Source organism: Halichondria panicea, chromosome 6 (assembly GCF_963675165.1).
Source record: "Halichondria panicea chromosome 6, odHalPani1.1, whole genome shotgun sequence".
NCBI classification, from domain to species: domain Eukaryota; kingdom Metazoa; phylum Porifera; class Demospongiae; order Suberitida; family Halichondriidae; genus Halichondria; species Halichondria panicea.
The window spans coordinates 5,746,861-5,768,582 of record NC_087382.1 but is presented as its reverse complement, the minus strand read 5'-3'; the positions used below and the strand labels follow the sequence as shown (position 1 = coordinate 5,768,582).

The 21,722-nt window shown below is 38.8% G+C and overlaps 4 long non-coding RNA genes across 6 annotated transcripts; 2 read left to right on the top strand and 2 right to left on the bottom strand.

Annotated features, from left to right (window-relative positions):
* Positions 1-4,662: 4,662 nt before the first annotated feature.
* LOC135336758 (uncharacterized) lies at positions 4,663-9,804 on the bottom strand. Of its 3 annotated transcripts, none has more exons than XR_010394927.1 (4): positions 9,684-9,801; positions 7,371-7,714; positions 6,659-7,187; positions 4,663-4,809 (listed from the first exon to the last, which is right to left on the bottom strand). It is a non-coding gene; the product is annotated as an uncharacterized LOC135336758 (long non-coding RNA). The 3 variants fall into 3 exon arrangements; XR_010394928.1 differs by having other exon boundaries at positions 4,692-4,809; positions 5,873-7,187; positions 9,684-9,804; XR_010394929.1 differs by lacking the exon at positions 4,663-4,809 and adding an exon at positions 4,836-5,685 and having other exon boundaries at positions 5,873-7,187; positions 9,684-9,804.
* Positions 9,805-10,028: 224 nt separating this feature from the next.
* Positions 10,029-11,826, top strand: LOC135336833 (uncharacterized). Its single transcript, XR_010394947.1, has 4 exons — positions 10,029-10,194; positions 10,431-10,565; positions 10,628-10,727; positions 11,532-11,826. It is a non-coding gene; the product is annotated as an uncharacterized LOC135336833 (long non-coding RNA).
* Positions 11,827-14,061: 2,235 nt separating this feature from the next.
* LOC135337817 (uncharacterized) lies at positions 14,062-16,286 on the top strand. Its single transcript, XR_010395323.1, has 3 exons — positions 14,062-14,206; positions 14,390-14,918; positions 16,153-16,286. It is a non-coding gene; the product is annotated as an uncharacterized LOC135337817 (long non-coding RNA).
* LOC135337818 (uncharacterized) lies at positions 15,981-20,668 on the bottom strand. The gene is made up of 4 exons (XR_010395324.1): positions 20,405-20,668; positions 19,935-20,029; positions 16,374-16,446; positions 15,981-16,178 (listed from the first exon to the last, which is right to left on the bottom strand). It is a non-coding gene; the product is annotated as an uncharacterized LOC135337818 (long non-coding RNA).
* Positions 20,669-21,722: the final 1,054 nt, after the last annotated feature.

Here is a 21,722-nt window from a genome sequence, read left to right as displayed (position 1 = left end):
ATGTTTCAGCATGCCTCCAGTCTGGTTTAGTTTTATTGCTCCTGAGTTGCTGTGCAAGTCATGCATGATGATGATAACAACATCACTATATGCACTGCATTATATCAGTCTTCTGGTTTCTTTATAATCATGTCACCAGCCGAGGGTTTGCACTTTAGTGCTCTAGTTTGTTTGTTTGTCTGTTTGTCACGAGTATATCTACTCACCTGGATGCCACAGCACTGCGTTTACAGCATGGATAGCCTTCACACAACAATATCTTGGTTTAAATAGTGACAGATTGTGATGTTAAAGCTTCTTTGTCGAGCAAAAGCTAAGAAGCTTGAACAAGCTTGTGACTGGGTCTGCTTACCTGGATGCTCTAGCACTGCGTTTACAGCATGGGTAGCCTCCACATAACAAGTCAGTACTTCTAATAGTGGCAGCTTTCGGTGTTAAAGCTTCTTTGTCTAATAAAAGCAAGCAAAATGTAGCTTGAACAGAACTTGCACATGCGTTACTTATAACTGAAGTGATCCTGTACCAGGTCCAGAAACAATGGAACAGGGTCACTAAAGTAGAAAGCTGTATATACCAGGAACAATGGAACAGGGTCACTGAAGTAGAAAGCTTGCTTTAGCTGACTGGGATCCATGCAGGACCTGGAGCCATACTTCTCTGAGACTCCAGGCTTCTTTGCTGTGATCCTAATCCACAGTGCATATTATCTATAGTACTAGACTTGTTCTCAAATGTTTCAGCATGCCTCCAGTCTGGTTTAGTTTTATTGCTCCTGAGTTGCTGTGCAAGTCATGCATGATGATGATAACAACATCACTATAATTATGCTATATCAGTCTTTTGGTTTCATGTCACCAGCCGAGGGTTTGCACTTTAGTGCTCTAGTTATTCCTGTGGATGTAATGCGCATGCGCGCTCATTCCCCATGTGTGAGAAAATAATATCCAAGATCCAGATCCAGATCCTCCTGGCAGAATCATCTTGTCTTGAGGGCCTGGTAAGCCACAAAACACTACCATATAACAATATAGATAACAATATGCATGTACACAGGTCTTTTCTTCTTAGATATTATATACACTGAACTACAGATCCTGGAAGAATCAATTTTCTTTTTTCTTGATGTCCTGGTAAGCCACATAATACAATAAATAACAACTTACAATAGATGCATGTAAATAAGTCTTTTCTTCTCAGTGACTTTATATAGATAAGCTAACTTTAATATAAAATTCATTATAGATAACACTCTAATACTTTTGAGCGAAAGCAAAAACATGGCGAGAGGCATTAGCACAGCGCCAGCTTGAACACTAGTTTCTTATTCTCATCAGCATTGTTATACATAATAATAACAATGCTGATAAGAAAAAGCAATGAATAAAATTAGTGGTACTCTCCCGCATGTGCAATAGCTGTGCATACATTGTACAGATACTCCCCTGTGTACTGTATGTCAATTGACACCCTGGTACAATGATTATACAATAATTATTATTGTGACATGTAAACTTATGAGTGTGCTTGATGGGTACAAAGTCTGAATAATTAAAGGTGGGTGTTTTTATTCCACAATTATTAGAAATATGAGGAGTATTCAAACCGCAGAATTTTGTACCCACGACATAAAAGTAACCTGGTAGCCCTTGTGCATGGGATTGGAACTGGTGCATTCCACAATGAACACTTCCTGATTGAATCAAGGAAGTGTTTCCTTTATAACCAACGACATAAAAGTGACTTGGTAGCCCTTGTGGGATTTGGAACTGGTGCATTCCACAATGAACACAATGAACACTTCCTGATTGAATCAAGGAAGTGTTTCCTGTATAAAACCAGTATGAACCAGGGCCATGTATGTATAGGGATTCATGAATGCAGATAATTGCTAAACAATTTTACCAACACCATAATGATATACAACTATGCCCTTTGGGAAGTTTAGGGCAAGCAAAAAACCACTTGAGATAAGTGTAACAGTTTACATAAGTAAACCACATACTATAGAGCAAGGGACCAAGTTTAAATTTTGGAATAGACCAGATCTTTGTGTTTTGTTGTTGTTGTAGTTTTTCACGCTATTTGTTGTAGCTCACATAAGCTCACGTGAAGTTTTGGCAAACAGTATTACTGTAAAATGCAAAAAACCACTTGAGGTAAATGTGTAACAGTTTACAGCTAAACCACAACTTGGCCAAATCTCTATCTATACAAGTACTCAGTTTGGGCTGTAGGAGTAGCTTCATTTACGACAAAAGCTGCTTGAGAAGGTATATATGAATCTACTAGACCTTTGCTCATTGGTGCAATCTAGTTAACTTGATTTGAGTAAGGGCCTGCTTTTTTGGCTCAATATGATTTTGGTGCAATCCAGCTGATGCATGGGTGTGTGCCCGGAAAATGGTGATGGTTGTTGTGGAGCTAGTTTAGTTATAGTTAATTAATTAAGTGTGTGTAGCTAAGTATATATTTCAACGATTATTAGTAGATATTAAGGTCCTGGCAAAATTGTGTAGCAATTATCTGCATGTAGTGAATCCCTATATAGTATTATACTTATAATGATAATTCTACACTGCTTGGGTTGCAGGAAACACTTCCTTGATTGAATGCCCACATGGGTCCTCCTAACCATCCACCAAGTGCTCTCACTCTTTTTTTGCAGTCCTGATTCGTTGTAAAGGCATTTTTTGTAGCATATTTTGGTCCCAAATTTTGTGAGTTAATATTCTGCAGGTAGGCCTTCGATCCTAACCACCCTCCAAGTGAGCTGTCTGATTCTTTATACCGGACCCTGTCACACCAATGTGTACTTGGGTACGTTTCCTATCAATTTAATTTGTAGCTACATTAATTTCATTAATTTTACCGCATTTTTTGCCACAACACATACACACATTGGATTTGTATGCTATTATTCTACATGTAGACCCTCTTAACCATCCTTCAACTGCTATAAACTTTGTTTGGGCTGTCTGGTTCTTTATAATGGTCGTTGTCAGGGCATTTACACAAATTTGAGTACTGTACTAGCATCATGTATTTTTGGTCACAAATTTTGTGAGTTAATATTCTGCAGGTAGACCTTCTATCCTAACCACCCTCCAAGTGAGCTGTCTGATTCTTTATACCGGACCCTGTCACACCAATGTGTACTTGGGTACGTTTCCTATCAATTTAATTTGTAGCTACATTAATTTCATTAATTTTACCACATTTTTTGCCACAACACATACACACATTGGATTTGTATGCTATTATTCTACATGTAGACCCTCTTAACCATCCTTCAACTGCTATAAACTTTGTTTGGCCTGTCTGGTTCTTTATAATGGTCGTTGTCAAGGCATTTTCACAAATTTGAGTACTGTACTAAGTTATAGCATATTTTTGGTCACAAATTTTGTGAGTTAATATTCTGCAGGTAGGCCTTCTATCCTAACCACCCTCCAAGTGAGCTGTCTGATTCTTTATACAGGACCCTGTCACACCAATGTGTACTTGGGTACGTTTCCTATCAATTTAATTTGTAGTTACATTAATTTTACCGCATTTTTTGCCACAACACATACACACATTGGATTTGTATGCTATTATTCTACATGTAGGCCCTCTTTACCATCCTTCAACTGCTATAAACTTTGTTTGGGCTGTCTGGTTCTTTATAATGGTCGTTGTCAAGGCATTTACACAAATTTGAGTACTGTACTAATTTGTAGCATATTTTTGGTCACAAATTTTGTGAGTTAATATTCTGCAGGTAGGCCTTCGATCCTAACCACCCTCAAGTGAGCTGTCTGATTCTTTATACCGGACCCTGTCACACCAATGTGTACTTGGGTACGTTTCCTATCAATTTAATTTGTAGCTACATTAATTTCATTAATTTTACCGCATTTTTTGCCACAACACATACACACATTGGATTTGTATGCTATTATTCTACATGTAGGCCCTCTTAACCATCCTTCAACTGCTATAAACTTTGTTTGGGCTGTCTGGTTCTTTATAATGGTCGTTGTCAAGGCATTTACACAAATTTGAGTACTGTACTAATTTGTAGCATATTTTTGGTCACAAATTTTGTGAGTTAATATTCTGCAGGTAGGCCTTCGATCCTAACCACCCTCAAGTGAGCTGTCTGATTCTTTATACCGGACCCTGTCACACCAATGTGTACTTGGGTACGTTTCCTATCAATTTAATTTGTAGCTACATTAATTTCATTAATTTTACCGCATTTTTTGCCACAACACATACACACATTGGATTTGTATGCTATTATTCTACATGTAGGCCCTCTTAACCATCCTTCAACTGCTATAAACTTTGTTTGGGCTGTCTGGTTCTTTATAATGGTCGTTGTCAAGGCATTTTCACAAATTTGAGTACTGTACTAATTTGTAGCATATTGTGCATCTCTTACATTTTCAGTGGTGTACGTCGGACTGACTTGAAGTAAGTACTAAAGGACTCTACTTAGAAGATGACCTATTGCTATTGGCTAACGCTCACAATCCCCTGTTGAAGGGCAGGAGGCTGTGAGAGTTGTCAGTGAATGCTCAATCTACACTTGTCAGATCGATACTGCTAATTTTTGATGAACAAGTTGTTATTGGACATAATCATGGACATAATTATAACACATATGTACGTACGTACGTTACATTTTCTATTGTACATGTATTTAAGAACAGATCGACTTTGTTTGTACGAAATGTACTAAGTATACATGCATGCATTCCATTAATATCTTGACAACTTCTAATCTTGACAACTTCTTTGGTTCGTCATTGTGCACCCCTGTAGCTATAGGATACAGCAATATAATAGTATAATAATTATTATACATAAAATAATTATAGACTAGATAGACATGCATGTACAGGTGTACAGTACAGGGCTAGGCTAGGGGTATTAAATTATTATTAGATTAGAATCTTAAAATTATGTACAGCTACGAGCAAATGTACAGCTACGAGCAAATGTACAAACCACAATGGTGAATGTGAACTAGTAAATTGGTGAACCTGGTATGTTGCTAACAAGAACTGCCAGTGACCTTCACCAATAAAATGGTAATAATAATACAAAATGTATCAAAGAATGCATGTATCAAGTATTGTTGCATTTTGAGTGGGCAGATCAAAGGAAACACTGTGCCAATATCTGCCATATGGCACAGGTCAAGCCTTGAACTGTGCCACTATCTAGATACTGGCATCTGCCATATGGCACATGCAGGTCAAGCCTTGAACTGTGCCACTACTATCTAGATACTGGCATCCGCCATATGGCACAGGTCAAGCCTTGAACTGTGCCACTATCTAGATACTGGCATCTGCCAAATGGCACAGGTCAAGCCTTGAACTGTGCCACTATCTAGATACTGGCATAGTATGGCTGAAGTTAATTAAACAGATTCAGTGGTAAGCAGAAAACGTTTTTCATGCGTCTGGTGCATTCCACCATAGATAGTATGATTCCACAGCCACCACAAGTAGATCTAGTTGAAACTAGTTGTCCTATAAAAGGAGTAACGTGTACACGGAAAGGAATGCGCAAGGAATGCGCAAGGAATGCAGTTGTTACACAGCTCACTTGTGCGCACATTGGATATAATTTTTATGCCTCGAGGCGTAGCCGCACGAGGGATACGGTAAAGCTGACTGTGTGTGTGTCTGTCTGTCTGTCTGTCTGTCTGTCTGTCTGTCTGTCTGTGTGTGTGTGTATTCCAGCTATAACTGCTCAACGGTTGCAATGTAACGAAAACTAACAGCTTCTATAGGCTTCTAGCCACATTCTCTTGGATTTTGATTCGTGGATTAGCAAACTAAAGCTTCTTTCTCGAGTTATGGCTAGTTTGACTCACATTGAAGGCTGTTGCAGTCTCTTCAGAATCTTTCATAGCATCATCTGTCCGCACAAACTTTCTATTCAACATATGAGTTAGCCTTGCACTAAAGCGCTAGCTTTTTGTTAGCTACAATACTCAGAAAATATCTGTTAAAACAGCTAGCTAGCTAGCAGTATAGCCATTTGTGAAATTGATCTCTTTGGACACACCCTTTAATTTTCCTGTGGATGTAATGCGCATGCGCGCTCATTCCCCACGTGTGAGAAAATAATATCCCAAGATCCTCCTGGCAGAATCATCTTTGTCTTGAGGGCCTGGTATATAAGCCACAAAACAACAATATAGATAAAAATATGCATGTACACAGGTCTTTTCTTCTTAGATATTATATACACTGAACTACAGATCCTGGAAGAATCAATTTTCTTCTTTCTTAAGATCCTGGTAAGCCACATAATACAACAATAGACGCATGTAAATAAGTCTTTTCTTCTCAGTGACTTTATATAGATAAGCTAACTTTAATACTAATATAACACTCTAATACTTTTAAGCGAAAGCAAAAACATGGCGAGAGGCATTAGCACAGCGCCAGCTTGAACACTAGTTGGCTCAGTAGTGCACTTGCCCTCGAGGCCTGCGGCCCTCCGGCCTAAGTCACTACCAGAGGCGGATCCAGGGGGAGATCTAAGGGAGCAAAGGAACCCCCCTTTTGCTCAAAATATTAAAATTGATTTTTAGCAATCTACAGTCATTTACAGTCATGTTTTACTTATTCTACTTATGTAGTAATGTCAATACCTGCATGTAGTCCACTCTAGAAGGAACAGAACTTAGCTAAAAGCAGTGGCAGGTTCTTTACTCTTTTTCAACTGATCGCGTTGCAAAAACTGCATAGTAAGCAGTAATTAATTGGATACAAGATGGGCCACATCCATGTGTCCAGTGGTCATGCAGCTTTGATTGTGGTAATTATGTTCAACCAGACTTACTTATTATACAACAATGAGTAACAGGAAGAGACCAAGTCAAGTGCCAATTTCAACATTCTTCAAAAAGAGTAAAGCAAGTACAGTTTCACAATAAATAAAAATCCAAATCATATAAATAAGGAGCTGCCTTGAGAGAGTGCCATGTGATGACATATCCAAATGTGAATCTTCTGTTGACATTGGCTCTGACACTTCCTATTACATCTTGTGAGAGCGAGAGGAGTTTCAGCCAACTAAAAACTTATTAAGACAGCCCGACGTGCTACCATGTCGGAAATCGAGATTGGGTTCACTTGCTTTAATGAATATCAATCGTGACCGATGCAACCAGCTTTTGTCTGCAGAAAATATGAAAAAACTAGTAGTATCATACAGCCAGCTACACCCAAGGAGAATGAAACTCCCTTTTATGCTACCTGCTGATGATTGAATGTCTTATAATTATGTGTTTTTTACAATTAATTATTAAATACTCTAAGCTTTTGTATAAAAATTACTCATTTACTCACTCACACACTTACCTAACTTCTTGATCTTACTATCACTGCACTGGAGCCATAGCTATAGCTAGACATAATCTTACATCTACTAAGGTACTATAATAGACCTCCCTAGCCCTTGGCCTAGCACTCAGGTGACAGGAAACGACACCGGAAATGGGCGGGTTTACAACGGAAATGAGCGTGGTCAATTTTTTCGCGCTGCGCGCGGCTTAATACTCGCCCTTTGGGGTCGTTATCCTTTTGCTTTTAGGAACCACCCTTTTCTAATGTCTAGATCCGCCTCTGCAATCACTCTACCCCTGGTGCGTGCTGCTGGCCAGAAGGGAATTACACATCAGGTGCAGCCCAGGGAATTCATATACCTGAGTGCATGCATTAAGCCACAACAGCAACAACACATGGTAGATAGCCCTGAGTGGGCCCATGACTTGAAAACCACAAATGCAATTATAGCATGGAATCTTAATTAGTGATAACTCAAATCCTATACACTTTACACTAACATGCATATATATAGAGTCAGTCAGTGTTGTTGCCTGAATCCAGAATGCCAGATAAAAATAGGGTACTGCCAGCAGTACGTACTGGAGTTAAAAGTCTCTTTGACTAAAATTAATGTGTTGAGTTTGACCTTCATTCATACTTTATTGAAATTCAAAGTTTCATATTCCATTGGATTCCTTGTTAAAAAGCGCTTCTATCTATATATGCTGTAGAGCTGGTAAGCTCCAACCAGCTAAAAGTTAGCATCCCAGGCTACTTGTCCACCACATAAAGCATAAATGAAGCCATAATTGACCACATAACTTCCGGGGTTGAGCAAATAGACTTTTATGAAAATGCTGATTCAGCAAACATTAATGGTTAGGCACACGGTTGTCGGACTTCCTCTGAGCCACAAAACAACAACACACTCTACATTGTATATATAGATGGGTGGGCCCATAACTTGAAAACCACAAATACAATCATAGCAATAATGGAATCTTAATTACTGATAACATGGTGGTATAGTTGATCTGCACACCAGTGCATGTATATTGTTGCCTGATTCAGAATGCCATTCAGTATATCAGTTTTAGGGCACTGTAGTACTAGTTGCATGGGGTTTGTAGAATATTTGCAACTTACACTGTCACATCAGTAAAAGTGTTGAGTTATGCTTCATATATATATAAGGAAAATGTTTAGGCCTATACATGCACTGTGGTCTGTTTTACAGGGCCTATAGCTATATAATATAGGTGTATATAGACTCGCAAGCTGTCACGGTTGCACAGTCAACATATCAGATACATAAGATTCTAAGACGTCAGTATAATTAAACTGCATGTAATAATTACACTTAGTGCTATGTCACTATCAATGATCTTATGGTAACCGCATGTGGTCTTAAGTTGCCACAAATAACGGAGTTTGACCAGCTATATATATAGTCTACTTTTCGCCGTGCAACAGTGACGGCTTGCGAATCTAATATAGTTCCTTGCATGTAATCACTAATAACTATAACTATACTTGTGCTTTTGTGGCACTCATTTCCATATAACTATATATAATACCTGCATGTACAGAATTATAGTTTTATGGAATATATGGACTTAGTCTAGCTGTTTTTGGCAGGAGATATCAGAGTTCTATTCACAAATCAGCGGGAAGTCTATAGCTTCCCCCTCTCCACTGTACTTAAATTAAAGGTCATTTGCCATCTATAATAATAGCATTCAAATTGCATTCTGAAAATCTAAAAGTCTGGGGAGAACCCTTACTTACTCCCCAAACAATTAATGATATCTTCTCTGATAGTTAAAAAACACACCTCCAGATTATAGGTACAAATGGCCAGATCATTAGCTTGGCTTGGATCAAAGGACACCCTATATATAGTTCAGCATTACACTGGCTTACTGCATGGTCTAATTATATTACATGTGCATGCATGGGCCCCATACAATATTGTATCAATGGCAAAATTAGAACCTTATTGTATTTGATACACAGTGCATATTTTTATAATGATGCACTGAAATATATAGGTTGCCATGCATAGTTAAGCTATATAGTGTTTTTAGGTAATGGAATGCTTTGATCTTAATTTTCAGTGGTCATGCATGCAGGCAATAAGCCCTAATAAAATGTTATGCCCATGCAGATGGCATTATAAACCGAAGATTGGCACCACTTTAATGATACTGGCTGATTAATCACAATCATTCACATCCATAATGGTATCATCACTATTATTATACTTCTTTAATTAAAAATTCACAAAAAGTTGCATGTATATACTATTAATAATCACTCTTGGTATCATACACTGTATACACATACTTTGTAGAATCCAGTCTTCAAGTCAAATTCAAATACAACACTCTCTTGATTCACACTTATATATAATCGAAGGTTAAATGTTTTAATCTGCGTGCACCGGCCAGCATTAAAAAACAAGTGATTTTGGATAGGTGTGTTCTGATTTAGTCTGTCATGTGATCTCTATATATATTCTCCTATTTGTATATTATAGCTTGACCTGTTAAACCAGTTTTGTACCTGCATGGCTGCATTTGAAGCATATGGTCACCTGACTACTTTTAAAAGCTGATTGGCTGGAGATCATGTGACAAGTATTTATTGCCAATTTCATCAATGAATATATTTTAGGTATCAGAAACAGAAACCTTTTTCAAAATTCCAGATTCCAATTTCCAAAATGAGAGTTGTGTATAAAATGAGCTGATATGGCTGGCAAATCACAAGCCATGCATAACTCCAACATCAATATCAGCAAGAGAGTAATCAGTCAAGAAGAAATCGCCCATACCAAATCGAACGGTTCAGCATGGTAAAAGAAATTATGCATGCTGTCCGCTATAACATAATTACTATAACTGTAATCATATAATTATACAATGTTATAGCCATGCATACTTTGATCTGATTTTGACACTATACTGTCTTCAAAGTATACGCATGGCGTGCATGAGACTATGTCATACGTATGGCAATTCTATATTATAATAATAATGTGCACTGCATGTAACAATGTGCATGCATGCAAGTGATTCAGTTCTTTTGCAGACAATGAAGATTGTGCTTTTCGTACTGTTGGCTTGCTTTGCAATAGTCAATTGTCAAAGTTCTACTCAACTTAATTGTGCATTTCGAGAAGCACAACAAAATCCAGCCCTAGGATCCTGCGTTACCATGTTTGGTGTGAGTTAACCCCAAGTTTGAATCCCCCTTTTTCTCATGTAACTATATATATATACATGCAGTCCTTCGAGAGTCCTCAAGAACTATGTGGACTGGCCTGCATCGACGATTTTGCAGCAATTTACGACACATGTAATTTTTCACCGAACCCCGTAACTCAGCGTAAGTCAACATTTATGTAATAGCAAATACGGGTAGTCTATATAATTTTATGCATAATTGTATATATAGCTTCTATAGTTATTATATAGGCTGCATGTATATGGTGCTTAATCGCAGCATGCATAATTATATAATGACTCCTGCCATGCATGAATTATACGTTTCTGTATCCGTGTGCCGTGGTGGCCTATGCATGGGATAGCTATTTACTAGTCAATTAACCAATTCTCATGCAAGACTAACATACAAAATGCTTTCGAGATACAACAATCCATAGAACTACAGTAGACTCTCGTTAATCCGGCCACCCTTGGGACCATGCAGCTTGGCCGGAATAGCGAGGTGGCCGTACTTCAGATAATTAGCCGCGGCTTAAAAAAGACCTTACCTCGAATCTAATCACTGATTGCAGTTCTTGTCTCGAGGATAATGAAAGATAAGGAATCATTCTGCTCTCTATTTAAGTGTAATCCAATTTTATTTACTAAACCACACCCAAAACATCATATCCAGCCGTAATACACATATAAAATTACATTGAAAACGTTATTTGGGACAGCCAGCACTGGCCGGTAAACGGAATAGCGAGTGGCCGTACTTTAGGTTGAGTTTTGTGTAGAAAACATATAGCTAGCATTCCGTGCCAAACCGAATGGCCGGTATATCGAGGTGGCCGCATTTCAGAGAGCCGGAATAGCGAGAGTCTACTGTATATTGAAGAGCTATCAATAATTATTAGCTGCTGAATAATTATCACACCTATATTATTTATCGATTTCTGTATCTATAAATTATATCTCACAGTTTGCGGTGGTGCTGCGTCTATTGTTGCCGTTCCAATGATGGTGATCACTGGAATACTGGTGACTTTGGCCACAATATTTTGAACAGTCTTTAAACAGCCCCCATGCAAGAGACTTTATACGTACATGCATGCATGTGCTTAGATTTGGACACAACTGTGTATAGTGCTATATATAAATAGATAGAGTGACATGCACATGCATGTACAATGTCGTGTATATAATTATATAGATCGTCAGAGACGATTTTGTGATGATGTGCATGCAATTGTCAAATTGTAATAACTATATTATAACTAGTGTTCAAGCTGGCGCTGTGCTAATGCCTCTCGCCATGTTTTTGCTTTCGCTCAAAAGTATTAGAGTGTTATATTAGTTTCTATAATGAATTTTATATTAAAGTTAGCTTACCTATATAAAGTCACTGAGAAGAAAAGACTTATTTACATGCGTCTATTGTTGTTATTTATTGTATTATGTGGCTTACCAGGACCTCAAGAAAGACGAAAATTGATTCTTCCAGGATCTGTAGTTCAGTGTATATAATATCAGACCTGTGTACATGCATATTGTTATCTATATTGTTATATGGTAGTGTTTTGTGGCTTACCAGGCCCTCAAGACAAAGATGATTCTGCCAGGAGGATCTGGATCTGGATCTTGGTTTCTCACACATGGGGAATGAGCGCGCATGCGCATTACATCCACAGGAATAATAAAGGGTGTGTCCAAACAGATCAATGGCTACTGCTAGCTAGCTGTTTTAACAGATATTTTCTGAGTCTTGTAGCTAACAAAAAGCTAGCGCTTTAGTGCAAGGCTAACTCATATGTTGAATAGAAAGTATGTGCGGACAGATGATGCTATGAAAGATTCTGAAGAGACTGCAACAGCCTTCAATGTGAGTCAAACTAGCCATAACTCGAGAAAGAAGCTTTAGTTTGCTAATCCACGAATCAAAATCCAAGAGAACGTGGCTAGAAGCCTATAGAAGCTGTTAGTTTTCGTCGCATTGCAACCGTTGAGCAGTTACAGCTGGAACAGACACACAGACACACAGACACACAGACACACAGACACACACACACACACACACACACACAGTCAGCTTTACCGTATCCCTCGTGCGGCTACGCCTCGAGGCATAATTATAGCTATAGTTTCCTATACTGGTACAGACAGTCTCATATCGCAATATTAAACTTTGAGGAATGGGTGATATCCAGTCTGGCCCCAGATCACTCCCTTGCACGTGATCTGACATGTGCCAAGGAGAGGGTCTGGCATTTAGAGTCACTTTCTTGGGTTCAGATGTCAAAAATTGACATCAATCAGATTGCAAGAATGCAATAAACTGTCACATGATTCCCCGTAAATGTTCTAATTATAGAACCAGTAAAAAATAATTATTTTTCTAGAAACAATGTACCCAAAAAAATGATTTTTATATGGTGGTATATGGGCGTTATAAAAGAGGGCGTCCTAACCGAGGCTGCATGGTTCTATAATTGGAACGCTTACACTTTCAGCATAGATAGAGTACGCTTTCAGCATCATCCACTACTCCATGAATGTTGTGCCCTGAAGCTATTATGTGGAAAATTCGAGGGGTGTGGTTGTGGTTAAATAACTTCCGTTCCTGACATCGAGTGAACAAAGCCAATCTCCTTTGTTCACTCGATGTCAGGAACGGAAATTATTTAACCACAACCATGTTATGCACACCCCTCGAATTCTTCACATAATAGCTTCAGGGGGGCACAACACTGATTCATAGGAGTAGTGGATGATAGTACAGCTCTAGGAGGCTTTCAGCTCTACTTTACTAAGTAGACTACTATAATTATGAGTACATTGGTACCAGGACTCCAACTATAGAACAGGTGCAGGTGGACGACGAAAACAGATCACCCATTGTTACCAAAATAACATTGAAATTAATTAATATTGAACATGATTAATTTGTAGGTAACCATTCAAGGCAATTAAATAATGTTCGATAGCATCCCATTATTGTTTCGAGCATTCGAAAACAGCATTGCGGTGCCATGTCAGTAGTTTGGTCAGCACGGTACTTTACTTCAACATCTAGTCGAACACGTCTCCAAGATACACGCGTACACACAAAGTGGGCTGTCCAGCACACATTCATGTATATGAGTTGATACTTCCCATCATTTGCTGTTTCCATTGAACCCAGCAATCATTCACTCGGATCTAGAAAACAAAGGCAACAAAAATTGCAGCTCTAACATATTCTTAACATAGAAGTGGAGACAACAAAATGTAGTAACATACGATGCTCTCGCGGAGACAAGATAAGACACTAAAACATGCAGGTATTATGTCGTTACATTTCAAAGTTGTGACACATGCACAGTGCTACATGGGATATATTGGCTCAGTAGTCAGAGGCGGATCTAGACATTAGAAAAGGGTGGTTCCTAAAAGCAAAAGGATAACGACCCCAAAGGGCGAGTATTAAGCCGCGCGCAGCGCGAAAAAATTGACCACGCCCATTTCCGTTGTAAACCCGCCCATTTCCGGTGTCGTTTCCTGTCACCTGAGTGCTAGGCCAAGGGCTAGGGAGGTCTATTATAGTACCTTAGTAGATGTAAGATTATGTCTAGCTATAGCTATGGCTCCAGTGCAGTGATAGTAAGATCAAGAAGTTAAGTAAGTGTGTGAGTGAGTAAATGAGTAATTTTTATACAAGAGCTTAGAGTATTTAATAATTAATTGTAAAAAACACATAATTATAAGACATTCAATCATCAGCAGGTAGCATAAAAGGGAGTTTCATTCTCCTTGGGTGTAGCTGGCTGTATGATACTACTAGTTTTTTCATATTTTCTGCAGACAAAAGCTGGTTGCATCGGTCACGATTGATATTCATTAAAGCAAGTGAACCCAATCTCGATTTCCGACATGGTAGCACGTCGGGCTGTCTTAATAAGTTTTTAGTTGGCTGAAACTCCTCTCGCTCTCACAAGATGTAATAGGAAGTGTCAGAGCCAATGTCAACAGAAGATTCACATTTGGATATGTCATCACATGGCACTCTCTCAAGGCAGCTCCTTATTTATATGATTTGGATTTTTATTTATTGTGAAACCGTACTTGCTTTACTCTTTTTGAAGAATGTTGAAATTGGCACTTGACTTGGTCTCTTCCTGTTACTCATTGTTGTATAATAAGTAAGTCTGGTTGAACATAATTACCACAATCAAAGCTGCATGACCACTGGACACATGGATGTGGCCCATCTTGTATCCAATTAATTACTGCTTACTATGCAGTTTTTGCAACGCGATCAGTTGAAAAAGAGTAAAGAACCTGCCACTGCTTTTAGCTAAGTTCTGTTCCTTCTAGAGTGGACTACATGCAGGTATTGACATTACTACATAAGTAGAATAAGTAAAACATGACTGTAAATGACTGTAGATTGCTAAAAATCAATTTTAATATTTTGAGCAAAAGGGGGGTTCCTTTGCTCCCTTAGATCTCCCCCTGGATCCGCCTCTGGATTGGTGTGTGCATGTGTCAGTTGGACACTGAGCTGTTTGAGCCATATACTCAGGGTGGTTAATTAAGGCATGATGTATTTAGTATGATATAGGATGAGTGCCATAAATATAATTATAATAATATATGTCAATTAATGAAGTGCCTTGTCAATGTGAAATGGCATCATCAAATGCATCTTTTTGCTCTTGAAGTATTATCTTATATGTAGAATTAAAGGACAACATCGTTGCCATAGTTACTGTCATATTGTGTACCGGCGTTACCTGTGACCATTTATTTTAAACAACTCTTTTGAGAATGCAGCCTCCAATACACGCTTTTTCATGATCCCATCTTAGTATGCTCAGTATGATAATACTATAGAGAGCCTCACCCACAAAACTACATGCAAAAATCAATGTGATCCAGCCTGTACGTAGCCACAGTAAATACCCTCAGTCCTTTGCTAAATACCCTCAGTCCTTTGCTATAAATACCCTCAGTTGTTTAGTAAATACCCTCAGTCCTTTGCTAAATACCCTCAGTTGTTTAGTAAATACCCTCAGTCCTTTGCTAAATACCCTCAGTCCTTTGCTAAATACCCTCAGTTGTTTGCTAAATACCCTCAAATGTTTAGTAAATACCACCAAAACCTTGTGTTTTTGTCATCAATATTTTGACACAAACGGCACCCCATAGTTATAGCTACATCATCATTGCTACTCCTACAATGTTATGGTTGTTAAGCTCAACATTGAAGGTTGTTACCACTACCAATATCATTCATATTACTAACATTGAAGGTTGTTATCACTACCTATATCATTGCCAATCTGACATATTACTAACATTGAAGGTTGTTATCACTATACCTACATGTATATCATTCATATTATAATTACTAACATTGAAGGTTGTTACCACAACTATATCCTTGCCAATCTTACATATTGAAGGTTGTTACTGCTACTCATCATGTTTGTGTATCTCAACCTATACTCAATATATACTACAAATGAACAATTTATCAATAATTACATAATTAAACATAATATGGCAATTGCCAACATTGTTCATTAATTGTCCAAAGATTCCATGCTGGCCTGCCTCTGCAGATGGTCCACCATGGAGAGAGTCTAATCTGTGAGGGTTAGACATGATAGTTTAATGGAGAACCAATGACAAAAGATACATTCTGTAGCACTTTAGAGAGGTTCATACATGCATGTATGTAACGTAACAGGATCTACATGTGTGTATGAGACAGCAGCCAGATACGCACAGGGAGGGGCCTGAACACTAAAAACCGCTAAGCCCAACAAACTGTCAGACTCACCAGATTCATGCTCGGCGTTGGCCGGCCTGCCTCTGGAGTGGCCCCACAGAGAGTCTCCTCCACACCGATACATCTGTGAGGGTTAGAAAGAGAGAATCGTTAATCACAATTAGTCAAAATTCAGTTAAAGGCACAAACAGGTAAAGGGTCACGAGTCCCAAAAGCACATTTCTGACATAGCACATAATCATACAAAGGGCGTATAAATAGAAGAGGGCATGTAACTACAATATTTTCTATTACAAATGGACGGGGGCGTATGTCTAGAGCACGTGCACTTATGCACCAGATGCTCAGAGACTATAGCCTCAGTCCCAGGCCGTTTTTTTTTTTCTCAAATCGTACAATGTCCTATTATTCACTGGGATTCGCACAGCGATTAATCGCGTATCAGTAATTGCATATAGCATATCCTGCTGATTCATCAGTAATTATCAGGGGCGGAGCCACCCAGGGGGTGGGTATGGGAGGGGGAGCATCCCCCTCCCGCCTCGCCGGAGGCGAAATTTTTTGCTTTTTACAATTTGCTCACACTTTTACTGTCATATGAATACTGAATATATATGAAAAAGTTAATACAAAAAACTCGTTCTAATCAACAAAAGGATGTATACTGTAGATGTTACATCTACATTCATGCACTCTTGGTACTACATGAAACTCAAAGAATCACAATGCCTACCCAGACTGCACTGAGAGTTAGAGGAGATAAGGCTGCTTCCTTGCAACTAGCTGAAAAAGTCTGAGATCTGCTCCATCCATGTTGTAGCTCAACAGCATGCATGCACAATAGCTCCTTCACAAAACATAGGAAAAGAGGCCTGGGATATGATCGAGAAAACATTGCACAAGGAGCTGACTCAGCAACAGCAATAGTTGACCTATGCACTTTATTAGTTCTATAGCTAGCTAGTTCTACAGTGCAACAACCAAAGAGAGTAGATTTTTTTTTATATTATTTTTTTTTACATTTTGTGGCATATCTTCTAAAGTAAAAGTGATATGATCTATTTGAGTGTAGGTACTGAAAGTTCAACTATTGGCGCTTCCATTGGACCACCACCTGTTACATCATATGACATCATCACTATGAAATGGCTGTCTAAAGATGTGTACCTCCGAAAATATGTTAGGAATAGAAGTAGCTTATTTGTTTGAGTTAAGATCTGAAATTTGTTGTGTATGTACCTGAGTATATTGCTCATCTTTTGAGCTTCAACGGAAGTCTGGGCTACTAGTAAGTTCTGAGAAATACTGCAATTTGCTGTTTTTTGGTGGCAAATATGTTAGGAATACAACTTTCGATTTTATGCTAGTTAAGGTCTGATTTTTGAGAAGGATGTACTACAATAGTGTAAAATTCATTTGAACTAACTTACAGGAGCTAAACAAGTCTCTTCTTTGCTAGAGCGGCCCTTCTTGTCAAAAATGGTGATTTTGCTCCGTTTTGCTACTTTTGCTGACGTATGCAATGATATTCATTGATTTGTGACATCACAAATCATCTTGTTGTTATTTGCTACATCCAAAGGTCATGTGATGTCTACCTGCAACTACACAGTTGGTATTGGTCATTCTGTGTCACACGGGCGTGGCAATTGAGATTACTACGTAGCCAAATCGCCCCAAAAGTCATAAAAAGCACCGTTTTTGACAAGATGGGCCGCTCTAGCAAAGAAGAGGCTAGCCTAACTCCTGTAAGTTAGTACAGATGAAAAGTACACTATTGTAGTACATGCTGCTCAAAAATCAGACCTTAACTAATATAAAATCTAAAGTTGTATTCCTAACATATTTGCCACCAAAAAACAACAAAATGCAGTATTTCTCAGAACTTACTAGTAGCCCAGACTTCCGTTGAAGCTCAAAAGATGAGCAATATACTCAGGTACATGCACAACAAATTTCAGATCTTAACTCAAACAAATAAGCTACTTCTATTCCTAACATATTTTCGGAAGTACACATCTTCAGACAGCCATTTTATACTGATGATGTCATGTGATGTAACAGGTGGTGATCCAATAGAAGCGCCAATAGTTGAACTTTCAGTACCTGCACTCAAATAGATCATATCACTTTTACTTTAGAAGATATGCCACAAAATGTAAAAAATGTGTACCAAAAAAAAAATCTACTCTCTTTGGTTGTTGCACTGTAGCAGAGATACAAAAGAAAGGGGATTGGAAACGAAATTTTTACGAAATTTTTGCGTGAAGCATTCCGCGTTATAGGGCGTGGCTAAAACTACAAAGGATTATATTTATAGTCAGCATGCTCATTACCTGTCTTGACTGCTCTACAATGTGCTGTACATAGAAACAGTGAAATTGATCATTTTTAATGTTGATTTTTCTAAAAAGTAAAGAGAATTTAGCTCTAAAAAGTCGACTAAGCCATGCAGCCACTATTACTAGACAAATAAATGCTATGCAAGAAGAAATAGCCTTTACTATGAAGTCGTAGGAGGGACAGGCCCATGGTGTGTCTAAAAGTATACTAAAGCAGTTTGAAGGACTATACTGCAAACGTTTATGAACAGTACAGCTTATTTATAGCATGAAGCCATTCTATGTAGCACTTAGATACATAATAACCAAGTCAAGCAATGTCCTTTGCTGTTTTGACTTTACAGGAGGGACAGAGAAAAGTTGACATAGAGTAATTCAAGCTAAACTCAAAAAAATTGGAAACAGAGTAAAGACAACGGACTTAGAGCTTGTCAGTGGTATAAGCTTACTTCTCTCAAGTATCTCCCAGGCCCTGAGTGATCTCTAGTGGATAGGAGAGCTAGAAACCAGGGATACAAAACCCTAACGCAGTCCTCCATGTAATTATTTGCGAGCGTAATAATTACACGGAGTGCTTCACCGGATGTCAGTCCTTTTACATAGGGCGTGGGCGGTCGTTTCCAATCCCCTTTCTTTTGTATCTCTGGTTCTAGCTAGCTACTAGCTAGTATAGTATGCATGTCCAGCTAGCTAGCCTACGTCCTTTATACTCTTAGAAGCTAGACTTGGCTATTGTCTAGCATATCTTAAGTCAGTGAGTCTACATGCAGATGCATAAGTAACAAGGTTGGTGGCAAAATTGTTGTAACCTCAGACTAGCAATACATAGGTAGTTTTTCAAAAGGGGGGGGCTTCAGCCCCTCAAAATCACCCCTGGATCCGCCCCTGAAATTTATGACACACAGTATACATTGCGAGTTGCAAGAGGGTCTTTATACGCCCTTGATTATACACGTAATTATTAGGGGGAGTAACAGGTAAGTATGTAGAGACCGATAGGCATGCAGTGTAATAAGTGATACACGTACAGTTATGCTACGAGAATAAGCATCCGAGTACAATGGAACCGGCCACCCCTGAATAAAAAGGCCAACTGCGATAAATGGCTAGGCACCCAGGTCCCAAATGAACAGTTTGTGTACAAAACAACCCCTCAATAAAGGCCACCCCTATAACAAAATGTTATTCCCCAAGGGTGGCCGCTATAGAGGGGTTGGTTCCACTGTACTTGCTATTTAAAACGCAAGCCCATCACTCTCGACAAACTAACCATATTCATCTGCTCGGCGTTGGCCTGACTCTGGATGGATCAGCTCAAAGAAGTGGCCCAACAGAGAGCGTTGTATCTCCTCCACATCGACACATCTATGAGGGTGATAGTTTAATGGAGAATCATTCATCACAATTAGTCACTTCAATTAAAGGGAAATAATGCATTCTGCATGTAGCGCTCTAGCTATGACGAGGGTACTGAACAGTACATGTATGTAATAATGTGTGTAAGCCAGATACGCATAGGGAGAGGCACCAGGTAAAGGATCACGAGTCCCAAAAGCAAATTTCTGACATATAGCACACACACACACACACACACATACACACACACACACACACGTAACTATTGGGAGGCAGGTGTGTAGAGACAGATGTAGTTGTGCTATAATGATAAGCATCCGAGTACCCGCGACCCGCTATATAAACCGCTAAGCCCAACAAACTGTCAGACTAAAAATATCTCACCAGATTCATGCTCGGCGTTGGCCGGCTTGCCTCTGGAGTGGCCCCACAGAGAGTCTCCTCCACACCATACATCTGTGAGGGTTAGAAAGAGAGTAGTCAAAATTCAGTTAAAGACACAAACAGGTAAAGGGTCATGAGTCCCAAAGCTGAATAGCACAGTAATTATTGGGGCGTTCCGAGCATGCAACGAGTAGAAAGGCAGGTATGTAGAGACTGATAGGCATGCAGTGTGTGCATACACGTACACACTGTAAAAAAAAAAGTGCGGTGAGCACACTAAAACCGTCGCATATAGCACACTTTTTCAAAAAAGCGTGCTATATGCGACGGTTTTAGTGTGTCCACCGCACTTTTTTTCAATCATTTTTTACAGTGCAGTTATGCTGGATCTGCAAGCCCAAGAAACTGTCACTCTTGACACGCTCATCAGATTCATTTGGAGCGTCTGCTCGGCGTTGGCCTGCCTCTGGATATGATAGAGCAGCTCAAACGTAAAAATACTCTTGAGTTGCATGTGTGAGAAGCTAAAATTTGAAGGGTAAAGATCATTATTGTAATAGTTCAAGTTGTCCCACCCATTATAAAGCTAACAACCCGAGGAGATTGTCCGCGCGTCATTCTACATCACTAAAAGCATGAATATCAGTATAGATGTTGACTCAGCAGATATGTTATGCACCGTCAGCACTATTTTTATTCTTTCTTGGAGAGTCTCCTGCTAGCTAGTCTATGTATCAATCTTAGTAGAAATAAGAACCATCACCTAGAAGTCTACTATATATATATAGGTGCTATTATTAAGACAGGAGCCAAAGAAAGCGCAACAAACACTTACATTGTAAGTTTCTTTAGTGTCTCTTTACCTTGACTATGACAAGGCTATTCACTTTCTAATGGCACAGATAGGTAGGCATTACTGCAACTACTGTGGAGTGCTAGCTAGGAGAGCAAGTTTTGGTCGTATATTCTTTTCAGGTGTTGTAATATATACCTAGACTGGAAACCACTCCCTTCGCTCTGGGCTCTTGGTAGCTTTACAATGGGTGCATGGGTTGTTAGCTTTACAATGGTGGGTTGTTTGGTATGCTAACAACAATGATAGTTACATTTACACATCTGAATGTTTTGACAACAACCCATAAAAATTGCAATAATGATAGGTTGTTACCAAAACAAATTGGTTGTTACCAAAACAACCAATTATTAACAGTTGCAGTTAGTATAGTTTGTCGTGGATAGAAAAAGTGAAATAACAACTATACTATTGCACACTTTAACTGTGTAATAATTATAAGTCATTTTAAACTATATACATGCA